At 38.4% G+C, this 13616-nt stretch overlaps 1 pseudogene; it reads right to left on the reverse strand.

The window, feature by feature from the left end:
- Positions 1–13616, reverse strand: part of LOC136254097 (splicing factor 3A subunit 2-like) — a 51506-nt pseudogene that overhangs the window by 18329 nt on the left and 19561 nt on the right.

The following is a 13616-nucleotide window of genomic DNA, read 5'->3' on the forward strand; positions in this document are numbered from 1 at the left end:
TAACATTGCTATGACTGGTGGATCAATATATACTACTGCATTAGAATGGAAATAGTGCCAACCTTATTGTTTTCATCTGAATGCCCACCCCAACTATCAATTACTGAAATAGCAAAGTGACCATTACACTTAGGTTTCAGCTATGATGCTGCCAGACAAGCGTAACTCGGTAAAAGCTAATGGTGACAAAAAAAGCTATTCTAAGTAAACCAGACAGGATGACTATAACTTCACTACATGCTAGACACATGTGAGATGTTGGATCATCAAGTAACCTCCTACACTATTTCTGGTAGACAACTACACTATCCTACACATACAGCTCTGTCAAAGGGACTTTCTCTGAACTAGATGAATGTGATATAACAGCAAACATAGCACACTATGCATATTCACACCCACACAGGCACGCACGTACGCACACATGCACGAACGCACACAACACAACACCCCTCTACACACACATACTATGGACAGCTGTTAATCACAACGAAACTCAGTTATATTGGTGCTTCTTTCCTTGAGTATGAGCAAGGTAACTACCCTGTAGTATACAATAATAATAATATACACATTTGACTGATTAGAGTGTGTATTTGTGTACAAGACTGAGCATGAGTGTAAGTAAGACTAAACTGCAAGTATACAACTGTTAATGGACCCTCAGTGTAAAGGATTCTATACTCCATAAAATTACAGTTTCTTAAGTCCCCATAAACCTCTAGCAATACACTTTTACCTCTGAAAAAGGACAACTTCCTTATAAAAGTAAGATTTTGGTCAGCCCAGTGTCTGTTATATAAAAGTTCCACTGTATGGTAGTGAGATTAGTAAGTAAACATACACGTACATGTACACACACACACACACACACAAAGCAAAGCCTCCAGCAGCTATGAAACACAGCTATTGCCACCCAGTGAGCCAGCACTGGGATGCCTGTGTACCACTCATAGAAGTGCTACAGGAACAGACTGCATGATACTCTTATCTAGAATTAACCACCAAGAACCAGCCATGCAAATTCCAAACTATTTTTTTTGCCACAGACCTTCACCACCTGACAATTTCACAAATTATGTTTCATATTATCAACAACTAACACCTCACACTGCCAACAATGTTTTTTTTTTCTGCAGAATTGTTAATGAATGGAATGAGCTGCCACCTTCTAGTTATGATGATCTTCAACATGTATAGTTGAGTATAACTACAGTGAATTATACACATTTAATAACACTACAAGTTCACAATGGTTGTACTATAGAGGACTAGCATGATGATCAACCACACAGGGGACAACATGTAATGGCCTACAGTGAAGCAAATACTGTACATTTGTATTGTTGAATGAATGATACACATCTCCTTGAAACCCTGAAGTGAGAACATTTATAAGCCACCAATTCACAAAGCCAATGTTGAAGAATTCTCTAGTTCTGTTTCTTTGGCACTTATAAGCTCCAGGTGTAGCTATACCAAGTGAATAATGAATAAATGTAATTACCGTATTGATTTAGTTTTAGTTATTTAACCAAAATTTCCATTGGTTTTAGTTTAGTTTAGAACCAAAACACCTCATAATTTTGATTTAGCTTTAGTATACTAGAACTACGTAAAAATAAACCACTGTACTAAAAGTACTTTTAGTTCTAGCCAAAACAACACTACAGGGCGTGAGAATTTTTGGTTCAAAAACTAAAGCTAAAGAAAACATTTCTTGAACTTTTGGTTCTAATACTAAATTAAAAGGTTTCAGACAAAAGCAAACCTGAAAGGCAAAGACCACTACCAATTATCACAATTTATTGAAGTTGCTCATGTCTGCAAGTGAAGTCATAAAAATCTTCATCTTATTTACTGTCAACAAAACTCCTGGGTACTAAAACTAGTACTAACTAAAACTCCTGTACACTGAGTGTACTAGAACTAAACTAACTAAAACTTCTACAAACACCGGACAAACAGGAGGTACTAGAACCAGGGGCATATCTAACCCAAGCATGATACCAGGCAAGCCCATTATCTGTACATCTAGTCCAGTGAACAACTTGTGTGGGATCATGTGCATTCATTAAATTGTTACTTTCAAGCCCATGTCATGGCTAGTTACAGTTATTAACTTTTATCTGTATGCATATAGAATAGCTTATCAGTCTACAATTACTCCATGCTAGTCCCTAGCTACAATGCATGTATCAAGTGTGGGACTGTAGCATCACGTGCCACACATAAGGATTCTTCAACTCTGAATGAATAACACTACTGAACAGATAGATTTCTTTCACTGACTGTACTTGAGCAGATCACAAAACTGTCATGACACCGGTTCATTCTACTCAGTAGGGGCACAATTCCCTGTAACCAGCCACCAACTCTACTTGGGCACACCCTGCTGAGTGGTCCTACAGACAAAGTGTCTTACTACAGCAATTCTCTCATGCTGTTCCCTTGACATTTCTTCGTCGTAGTTGTATCAAAATAAATCCGGGCATTGATTATTCAGCATTAGACCTCCACCTACTGAAATCAAGTAGCCAATCAGCTAGTTGTCTTGAGTATTTTCCATTTCATGCGGTCTGTAAACAGGGCAACTCCAAACTATCATCACTTTAATGTGACAACAAATTGGCACCATTGGGGACATCTCTGTTTTTCAGATTTAAACTTGTAATCTATGGGACTATTATTAGTAAGTCAGACTTAATTAAACGCACAGCGCTTATTTTCCATGCAAAAATTCGCTGCAAGCGACAAGCGTTTGCTATAATCAAAGTCAATGGCACCGTAGTGGATAGAATCGTAATGATTATTAGATTGTGAACAGTGTATTTTCATGTGTGGCTGCCGTGCCAGCAGATTTTCTGATGCCCGTGCAAGGTGAACTGATGCTTGGGAAAATGCCCGGGTATGCTCGGGTGTAGATATGCCACTGACTAGAACTAATACCAAGGCCAACAATTGTAAATACCTTGTTTCCCGTCCTAGTCAGACAAAAAATACCATGCGGCAGGCGGCTATTATTTATCATATTGTTAAAATCTATTATTTAATATCAAGAACATTAAAGGCAGCCCATTAACTCTAAATTGCTTTTTAAACCAGGCACGCACCTGGTTTACTGAATTTGTTTTCATAAAAGTGTGTGTACCTATCTATCTACCTATGTTTCTCCGTATGCACCCACGTGAGCAGAATTGTTAAATGGTAAAAGTAGCTTTTACGTACGTAAGAAATAAAAGTATGCTATACTAAACTTCCGCACAGGTAAACTTTGCTCTAAGGTGGTTTCTTTTTGGTGGTCTGAAATACAGGTGTGGTGAGTCTCCTCAGACTTTGTGAATTACCTTCCCTTCGGGTTTTACAGGCATTTAACAATTGAGAAACAACAATGCTAGCCTCATAGACTACCAGGAATAGCCTATCCCCTTGAGTTGGGAAAGGGGCGTATCCCCTACGTATGCGAACGAAAATGAAGAGCAGCTCTGAGGCTTTGTTGAGAGAATTTGTGGGAAAAAACACAACAGTTGAACTATAAAACAGTTTAGAAGATACTTCTGTGCGTAATATGTTGTTAAAAGCAGTTTGTTTAACAAGCACTTCCTTAGCAGTGCATAGCAACGTAACTGAAAAATTATGAAAATTTCATGAATTAGGAAATCCGAGAATTACAAAATCCAAGAATTGCAATAAAATAATTAATTATGTATAATTGCACATTCGACCAAAAACCTAATGGTTAAGTCCAGATGAGTTAGCTAACTGCATGGTGCCTGGTTTTTAGAAGTAGCTAGCACAACATCAACCTTTTTCTCTTAAATTCAGGAGAGCTACACTGTAGATTCAAAGTTAGTTGTAATTTGACAGATTTTACTAAGATTCAAACCTCTAGAAGGTTAGATTTGACTCGGAAGTGTTCAGTAGTGTTTCCAGAAAGGCATTTAGCTGCGTATGTATGTAGGGCTGCTGGGTTTGCCATGCTTGTAGAGATATGTGCTAGTTAGGTACTGTACTTTACTAGCCTGACTCTGTACCATCAACTTTAACAGTACGAATTTTCTGAATGGTAATAACAGATTGAGAATGGGACTCGTGTTGATGTGCATCTCAAGTTTACCAATGGCTACTAGAAGAGATTCACTACTAGTATTAGGCCAGATGTCACACACTATATTATAGTATGTAACATCAGTCCAACTATCCAATAACCTAGTCTTCATCCCAATGACACGACCACACAACTGCCAGTATTAATATTTAGCTCACGTGACTATCAAATGCAATAATAAATCTGCATGTGGCTCGAAAATTACCATGAGGGCAGGTGACAGGAAGCAAGGAATCTATAATTGGTGGTCTACAGTAACTAAAACTGCTCTTAAAATCGAGTACTAGAACTAGTAAATGATTTTGCAGTACTAAAAAAACAACTAACACCGTTGTGCTATTCTTTTTCCACATTGCACTGCAGTGGTGCTTTTACAATACTGGTATACCATAAAGGGTAGGTACTTCTTCTAGAAAAACAACTTGCGAACAGTTATACATGTACAAACACTTTAAACAGGCTGTAGGACCAGGTGTCCTACAGACCTTTAGCACTTGTGCTGTAAAGCCTTAATAAATAAATAAAACATGCAGCTAAGAACATGTTAAATATGCATCTATCCCTGAATAACAATACTGGCTATAATTTCAAGCTGGTTAACACTTGTAACATGCGTAACACAACACTCACTCTTTCCACTCATCCTGACTACAAGACATGTTAGATAACACTGTCACTATACAGTAATATTTTACTATGTAATACTTTGAAATGAAGTCCCTTGAATGTGTTTATTTTATAGTTAGAGTGTGCCTACAAGGTTTCTACGTGATTTAGTGTCCCTCTGATGATGTGGGCTCGGCTACCCACAATTAATTACCTCGGCCCATCACATAGAAACCTTGTATGCGCACTCTAAGTAGTTTAGAAAATTTAAACTAGCTACGGCACTTCCAAGCAATCTAAGGAAGCTGCAGTAGCCAGAACAGTAAATTTTGTGAATGGCGAAGACAAGATCCAATCTCGTTAGGATGGGAAAGTTTTTTCGAGCCCTTAAGTGGAGTTGGAAGTGAAGTACTGAAGCCAGAAAGTGTAGGAAAGTTTCTCACCTGTGTGGATTAAGACTTTATTATTGACGAAGAAGTGATTAAAGTACTTGACAAAATCGAATATCTACAGGCAAGCCAAGAGCTCAGCTCTTAGTCGAGGTGTTAGTGACGTTCGTGACTGTGCAACACCTGGAGTGGTTAGTGACAACAGTGAAGGGCAATGTGTGTATGGTTCACCCAAATCACAAGCAGTTACTGAAGAAGCAGTGGAATTCGGAAGATGAAAATCAACTGTGGGACCTGAGATTGTTCCTGAAATTGTTAGGTGATGATTCTCCAACTGTGCTGCTTCATACATCGGTCTGCCATTAAGAAGTGGTAAAGAGCACATACGCCTTCGTTACTCTCCCTCTCAGACTGAGCTAATTGAAAAGCCAGGGTCTCGTACATATTTGCACTATTGAGAAGATGTGTCAAAAACAAATCAGGGAGGGTTAAGCAGTAATTCAAAGCAGCCAAAGGAGGTAACTCAGTATGAGAATACCAAATATCCTAAATGATGTTTTGTCCACATTTACAAGATGTGTATGGCCCCTAAACGCTTCGTTCTTCGACCTCTTCCTAAACCTGATGGTGATATTTGGTATCCAAGGACACCATGTGGCCATAACACTTTACAAAAAGTGGTTCCTGATTTGATGAAGAAGTGCTGGGTATAGTGGCTACTATTACAAACCACAGCTTGTGAGAAAGTTACACTACTCGTCTATTTGACAGTGGCATAGACAAACAGTTGATAATGAGCCAGACATGGCCACTATAGTAAAGAAGGTATGAGGGCATATAAGAGAACAACTACAAAGCTTAATGAGCTTACCTCAGATTATGGAGTTGATGTGAGCAACAAAAACCAAAGGTAGAGCTTACCTCATCAGGTGAAGAGGCATCCTCAAGAAAGACAAGTGTTGCAAGTGGAAAACAACATATCCAACCTGTTGTTGATCAAAAAGAGAGCTGTATACAGCCAGTTCTTCAGATAACAGGAGGTACTAATATTATTAACTTTGGATCAATGCCAAAACTTCAGTGAAACTGTATTTTGTTGTAGTATGACTTACCGATTTTAGCTACTGTAGGCAGAGAAATTTTCGTGTATAGATATTTTAGTTTCAGAAATTTTCGAGTAAAAATATTTTCGTGGGTGCAGACAACCAACGAAAAAGTTTTTACTCAAACTTTTTTTTAGTACTGTATCTCAAAGTTATCTTTCTTTGGTTTGTTTGTAGATACACTTTTGGTAATGTACCCGGCCGTGTAGCTGGAAAATTGATGGCCTCCAATCAGATCGCGAAGAACAGGGCGTGGCACCAGAATTAATTACTTGCTGACCAAGGGACTCAGGTTGACTCAGACGCGAAGAGGCAAAGCTCGGGAGTTACAGCAACCAAAACTGAAACGAAGCACTGGACTGTAAATAATGCCAGCTGTTTATAGGCACCGGCGAATTATATTTGTGTGTGGCGATACTGACGAGGGCGATACATTGTTAACTATATACTTTTAAATAATGCATTATAAGCACAAGAACTATTCTAATACTATGCTTACTTTAATAACTTTGTATAGCTGCATAATTGAAGTAAAAAAATTTTCGTGATTAAAAAAATTCCGTTAAAAATATTTTCATGGTCTCAGACCAACCACGAAAATATTTTTACCACAAAAATTTCCCTACCTACGGTATGTACCAGCTATTGCATGCCTATAGGAACATGTAATTGGTGTTTGTTTAATCTCAATTGACAACTAGACCACAGGTTACTAACTAGTTAGTGACCCCACCTTAGGTTTCTATTGGATTAGTAACCTCATTAAAGGACATCAAAGGAAATTATGCCAAATTTTTCTAATAATACATAGACACTCTTTTAAGTCAACCAATATGTTTTCTGTTTCAGCCCTAGCTCGAAATATTGTACATACATGTACCATGCATGCTACATGCAACCTACAGGATCTCCTAAACATGTATGTCATCAGTGTTAAGGTTACGGTATAGTCACGGGCAATCAATCAAAATTTTGAATGCCTATCGATACTTTTTGAGAAGCCCATAAAACCAGTCTAGCAGCATGACAAGTTTTAAATGAAGCTGAAGCCCTTCATATTTAATGTTTTTATGTAGCTATAGTGTAGTTTGAGGCAGGTGGAACACTGCAATTTGTTGTAGTAACACAGGTAAGCCGCTCAGCTCCAGCTGTCACTACCATGTTTTTCCGCTGCAGGCTCTATTGGCATTCCTGGGGCATAGTGATACTGTGCATTAAATTTAAGTCCTGTGGAAGCGTTTTTGGCGTGTTTCTTCCCAGTGACTCAGATACAAGCCTTCAAAGAGTTTGTTTCACTCTAAAAACTACTAAAAGTTCAATAAAACGTCTATACAACCACTAACTTAAAAAATCTCTTCCACAGGACCTAGATATTTTAGTTGTTTAGTCACTTGTGTTGAAATTATAAGGATTTAGTAATCTGTTAGTCTGGTTTTCTGCAGCACATTTTTATAAAACATAGCTACCACACACCGAAGAACAGTCATTGTTCTGCAGTAAAACAAACAAGCACAATTACCTGTATTGCTAACACAACACAGTTGTTGAAATTATTTATCCCTGCTTGGTTTAAAGCAGGTTTTGTAATTTGTTCCGCCCACGCATTTTAAGACTATTCCATAACCTTAACATACAAGCATGTTTCATGTAACAAGCCATGAATTTCAGACATGTTTCCTACATGTTGCATGCATGTAACATGAATACTAACATGCATCTTTTGTCAACATGATGTCATAACATGCACTGATACCAAAACCTGGCATGCATAGTGTATGTCATTGCTATGGTTACTGCTATATGTAATGGCTACCACTCTGCTATGTGAAGCTGTAATAGCTACCACTCTGCTATATGAAGCATCACTGACTACTTGGGATCACCTACAGTATGTAGAACAGTCATACACACACAATAACTTTGAAGTTTCAATTTGTATTTATAATCTAATGACCGAGCGTCAGTTTTCATTGTGGGATTCTACATGCACCATGCCAACATGCATGTACTATGCATGGTACATACATGATACTGGAAGATGGTCACTTTATGCATGGTACATGTACCTCACATACATGAAACACTCATGTTACAGTAAACATGCATGGAGGCTGCACGGTACATACATGCACAATATTTCGAGCTGGGAAACTACCATATAAGGGAAAGTTTTGATGGCACAACTTTCGCGGCAGGGTAAACAAACTTATTCACGGTTATAATCTGCAGTGGACAAAAGTATGGCAGCACCCATTCAAATGTGCATGTAAACAATTAAGCAGGCGTGGCTCATGACAATTATACATACACCTGACAATCAATTACAGTGGACGTGGCTCCACATAAGCGTACACAGAGCAATGGACATGGCTTCGTGCATACCTTCAGACTGCTGCAACACACCATCCTAAAAGGGTGTGGTTCCATGTATGTCTAGCTACAGACAGTGACGCACAATCCCAATAAGTGGGCATGGCTCATGAAAGAAACTGGGGTACTACAGGCCATTTAATTGTCAAGCAAATTTCACAAATTTCACCAATCTGCTCATCACCAACTAGCACCGCATTTATGGGAAAACTTTCATGATATTTGACATGATATTTGACAAAATCTTGCAATCTGCAAAAGTTTCACAAATGGTAGCACATTCATGGACAATAATTTTTGATGGATTTTATGATGACATTGATAAGGCAGAACTACACAACAAACAATCTTGACTGTGTTGATAACATGGGAAGTGTACTTTATGTATAGTAATGTAGATATCAAATAGATAAGTTAGTACATTCACACAAAAGTACACATAAGTATACACCAAGCGCGCACGCACACACACACACACGCACGCACGCACGCATGCATACACACACTTACATACCTCAATGTTAGACACAACTTGCATTCATACAGTATGTTGATCTCCAGATGGTTTCTCATAAAATAAGGATCCTGAATAATGTACAAAAACATAACACATACATCAATGAAGGTGACACAATAAAAATTGTATAAGCAGACCTTAATTTAATTTTGAAGGTGCAGAGGACAAATGTCCTTACATATTCACAAATGTAGACATAGAGTCAAATTGTACAGACATGAACTAGAGGAGCACTTTACACTGTTGGAATTGGAATAGGGAGTTTCCATTGAAAGTTTTGAGGTTAAATACAACCACATCACTGCAACAAATCACCCGGCTGTGGCCATTACAGCTGCTGGTGATAGCTGTACACAAAGGGGAGGTGGCATTGGACACTCAATTACAGGTATGGCTAGTCAACGCTAATGATGCTCATACTCAAGAGGTTTGCATTAGAGTATGGTAAGGTTTGGGAGGAACAAACTGGGCTATAGTGGTAAACCAGGTATAACCACTAGTAAAGGCCAGGTATAAGTATAAAACAGTAGCAGTTGTATTTCATTATTAATTATTATCGAAGGAAGTACCCAAAATTCAGCAAGTTATCTGTTCATCAGCAATATTATACATTACTGGTGTCCTTTGTTTGTTCTCTGTCCTTAGATCATGACATAGACTGATTATACTAATTGTTGGAAAGGTCTCAGGATGGATGGGCCACTTTGACTTCTCCAATACAAACTCCATACATTTTACCTCAATTTGTATTTTCAATAATTGCACAAACATCATAAAACTTAGTATCATTCAACTCCTTATGTAATATTTGTAACATGGGCATGAGGGCTTTGCCTGATGTGTATACCCGACTGCCCGAGAGCTGCAGGCCCGAGGGCAGAAGGCATGCCCCATGTTACAATTAATATGTAACACTTCTCAGGCTGAATGCCCCGTGTTACAACTAATATGTAACACTTCTTAGGCTGATAGCCTATGCAGGATGATCAATCACCCAAGCCAATACAAGAGTAGCCACCGGATGTATTATATATGCACACCTAAAATTTTCGATTATGGGTCAGCAGCTAGTACATTCTGGTTACGTTCGGTTATGATAAACGGACATATCCTAGAGATATCACGGAGAATTTCCGTTACGCAAGTTTAATGTTTTAGTCAGTACTATTGAATCATTTATGGGAAAACTACGTAGTTCACTAAAGGCCTAGACAGGTAAGCTTGCTTGTAGAGTGGTTACTCCTTGCAAAGTGGTAGCTTCGTGATGGGGGTGTGTCCATATTCGAAAACGTGCGGAAACAATCGAATGAATAAGCTATAGCACTAGTTTTCACCTTAGCCCAACGTTTTTCAACTCGTAGGATGGCAAGGGTAACAAAACGCTCTCCGTTTGTGTGGTTTTCAAGGTGAAATCCAAGTTGTGCATCCTAATCAAGTGAGTATTATTCGATCCCCACAATCGATTTCGGCATCTACGACTATATAATCACAGCCCAGTTGTAGACAGGCTACATTTCGTATGTAGCCCGGCTAGCTGGGCTACATACGAAATGTAGCCCGGGCAGCTCCTTTGATCTGAGGTGTGAAAGTGTTACATGAATTGCTGTATACTATTCCACCCGAAATTTGTAATCGCCATGGTAATGGCGTGATACTACTATTAAAGCTCTACACATCAATAGTATTCCTCAATACATGTATTTTATGATATAGTGCCATCACATATTTGACCTTTGGTGACCTTTGTGGCCACTTTTGCACAGAAATTTGACCATTTCTGTCTTTTTCTCCCTGAGGCATTAATTGATGTGTTTAAAAAAACATGGTACCAAAGTAAAGGTCTTTTTGAACTAAACAACTTGGTTTTATTTGAAGTTAATAGGTAATTCCATTTTGAAGTTATAATCACTTTTGCAAAATTCTTTGAGTTTACCTGCCTTTATGGGAGGTACAGTGGAACTTCGGTTATCCAAACCCCAATGTGTCTCAGGCAATGGTAAAAGTGCTAAGATAAGTGAATTATTATGGTAACTGAAGGCCATACATTTTTATACAGAGCTTTGTTGAAATACTCTAATAGAACATACACTTGTACTGAAATACTCTAATAGAACAGTCATTTTCAATTTCAGGTCAGGTGAAGATAAAGACAAAAATGATTAAATTTCTGGGCAAAAATGCCATAAAATTCACCAAAGGTCAAATCTGCAATGGCACTATATCAAAAAAAATTATGTCATGAGTACTACACTTATGATTGTACTAATGGTATCACTGTGGTTATTGTTATGTAAACAAAAACAACATAGTCAATTTCTTTAGTTTATAGTGAGTATTTAGATTATATAGATGGTTATTATGATGCAATTCAGCCAGAATTTGGCTGCGAATGGGTTAAACCTCATTAATAGAAGTTAATGCTAAAAACCCAGCCTGAACAAACAACAGAATCCCAACCAACAATTTACAAAGGTGTATTACACTCCAAAGAACTATTCTATAGTTTACTTACAGCAATATAATTCGCCTACTATAAAAAGTTTATACTTTACACTATTACATAACAAACACGTACTAGTCTAGGAAGGATCCAGTTATCCCAGTAACGGGACTCAATGAACGTGTCTGTTTCGGTACAAGTGCATCTTGCTTTGAAACACATTTTACAAGTTATAGTGAGACTAAAATTTATTATAGAGTGAGTTATGAAGCCATGCCGCCATACAGTGGCAGTGGCCGTTAATGGGTTACCAGTAAAAGAGGTATGATAAGTGACTTTCACAAATAATGTTACAAGAGAGGTATGGGGTTATTCAATAAACAGGAATTTTAGTACAACACACTGTACACTTTGTGGTAAGGGCTCACTTCAGTTCTTCCCTCCACCCCACACTCAAAGGCCACAGTTTTTGCTTGCAGACAGTATACTTCTCACGGTAATTAATATGCAATAAAGAAAATAAAATAGTGCGCATACAAAGGCATGCGTGGCTATTCTAGATGGTACCATAATAGATTTATAGACCCCAGGTTTGGTGCCATACACAAATAGACTAACCCAGCAAGATCAATTGACTCCAGCGCGGGATTTCTGTGGCCTCTCCTGTCGATCTCTGTTCTTTTCCGACCATTCTGATAGGGAAGAGCGGCTTGTCCGACTGTCCAGAGCTAATAAACATCAATCAATCAATCCTGCCACTCCACCACCTCCTATTCGCAATCCAACAAGATCAAAAAAATTTTTATCACTCGTGCGCTTTTGATAGACACGAGGATTACTCGGGAACCGTAATCCTCTGGTAATCCACCGTACACTTGCAAAGCTGTTGCGGTTTATTAGCTAGCAAAATATAAAATAAAATAATTATGCTAGCTATATAGTTATTGTTTTTTTAGACATTACCAACTACTGGTATTTTATGTCTTTTAATTCTTCCTCACTGATGCATCTTTGTCAATGGATATAGTACTCAGGGCCGCCCAGAGAAATTAAGGGCCCAGGGCAAAGAGTTAAAGTGGGGCGGAGGTTTCCATTCTGAATCACAACTTCACCCAACCTGGAATTCGAAAACCAAAAAAAAAAAAGATCATTACAAGCTGACAATAACAATAGCTACACCTCACCAACCATATCTCCTTATTTATAAGCTTGCTGCTTACACTGCTCCTCTGAAGAATACTGTGACTGCTCTATTAGAGCATATAGATATTATAGTATTTAGATCTGACTGCTCTATTAGAGTATATCGATCTTTTAAACAGGTATTCAAGGGGCCCTTCATGAGACCTCCTGGGGCCCCTTTCAGGCTGGAGCCCAGGGAAAAATCCCCCCCCCCCCCTGTGGGCGGCCCTGATTGTACTACAGTAGCTACCTAGCACCAGGTGAGTTACGTTGCTCTGTTCAGTATCTGATACTCAGTGTAATTGAAGAGAGTAACTTGATTGATCTGGTGCTACAAAATGAAGTTACAATACAGCTATCAGTTGCCAACTGGCCATGCTTTTTAGCTAGCACCAAACATTAAGTTGAGTTAGCTCTGCCTGCAACTTGCAGGGGCGTAGGGAGGGGGGGTTCCGGGGGGTTCAGGAACCCCCCCTGTAAAATTTAGACTTCTGCAAGTAGGATCCTAACACACCATTTAGTGTGGCAGGACAAAATGAGAGCAATATAGTGTAATGGCACAGCGCAACAATTGATAAAACTTACATTCATCTCTCAGGGAAGGATTTACAGAGGTAACATGAGCCCTCTTCAAAACTTGTTAAAAAGATCGATATACTCTAATAGAGCAGTCAGGTATATACTCTAATAGAGCAGTCAGGTATACTCTAATAGAACATGCATGTAAATATCCATGTCCATATGAAGTTTTTCAGACATTCCAACATTAAATGCAAAACTTAGCATGACCTTATACTGCTATAGCTTTGGTGTGCAGTGTTTAAAGATATAGAGCTCCAGTAATTTATCACTTGTGTTATGCAAAATGAATTCATGCTATGCATATTTGTATAGTTATATT

This window comes from Dysidea avara, chromosome 4 (assembly GCF_963678975.1).
Source record: "Dysidea avara chromosome 4, odDysAvar1.4, whole genome shotgun sequence".
Lineage (NCBI taxonomy): Eukaryota > Metazoa > Porifera > Demospongiae > Dictyoceratida > Dysideidae > Dysidea > Dysidea avara.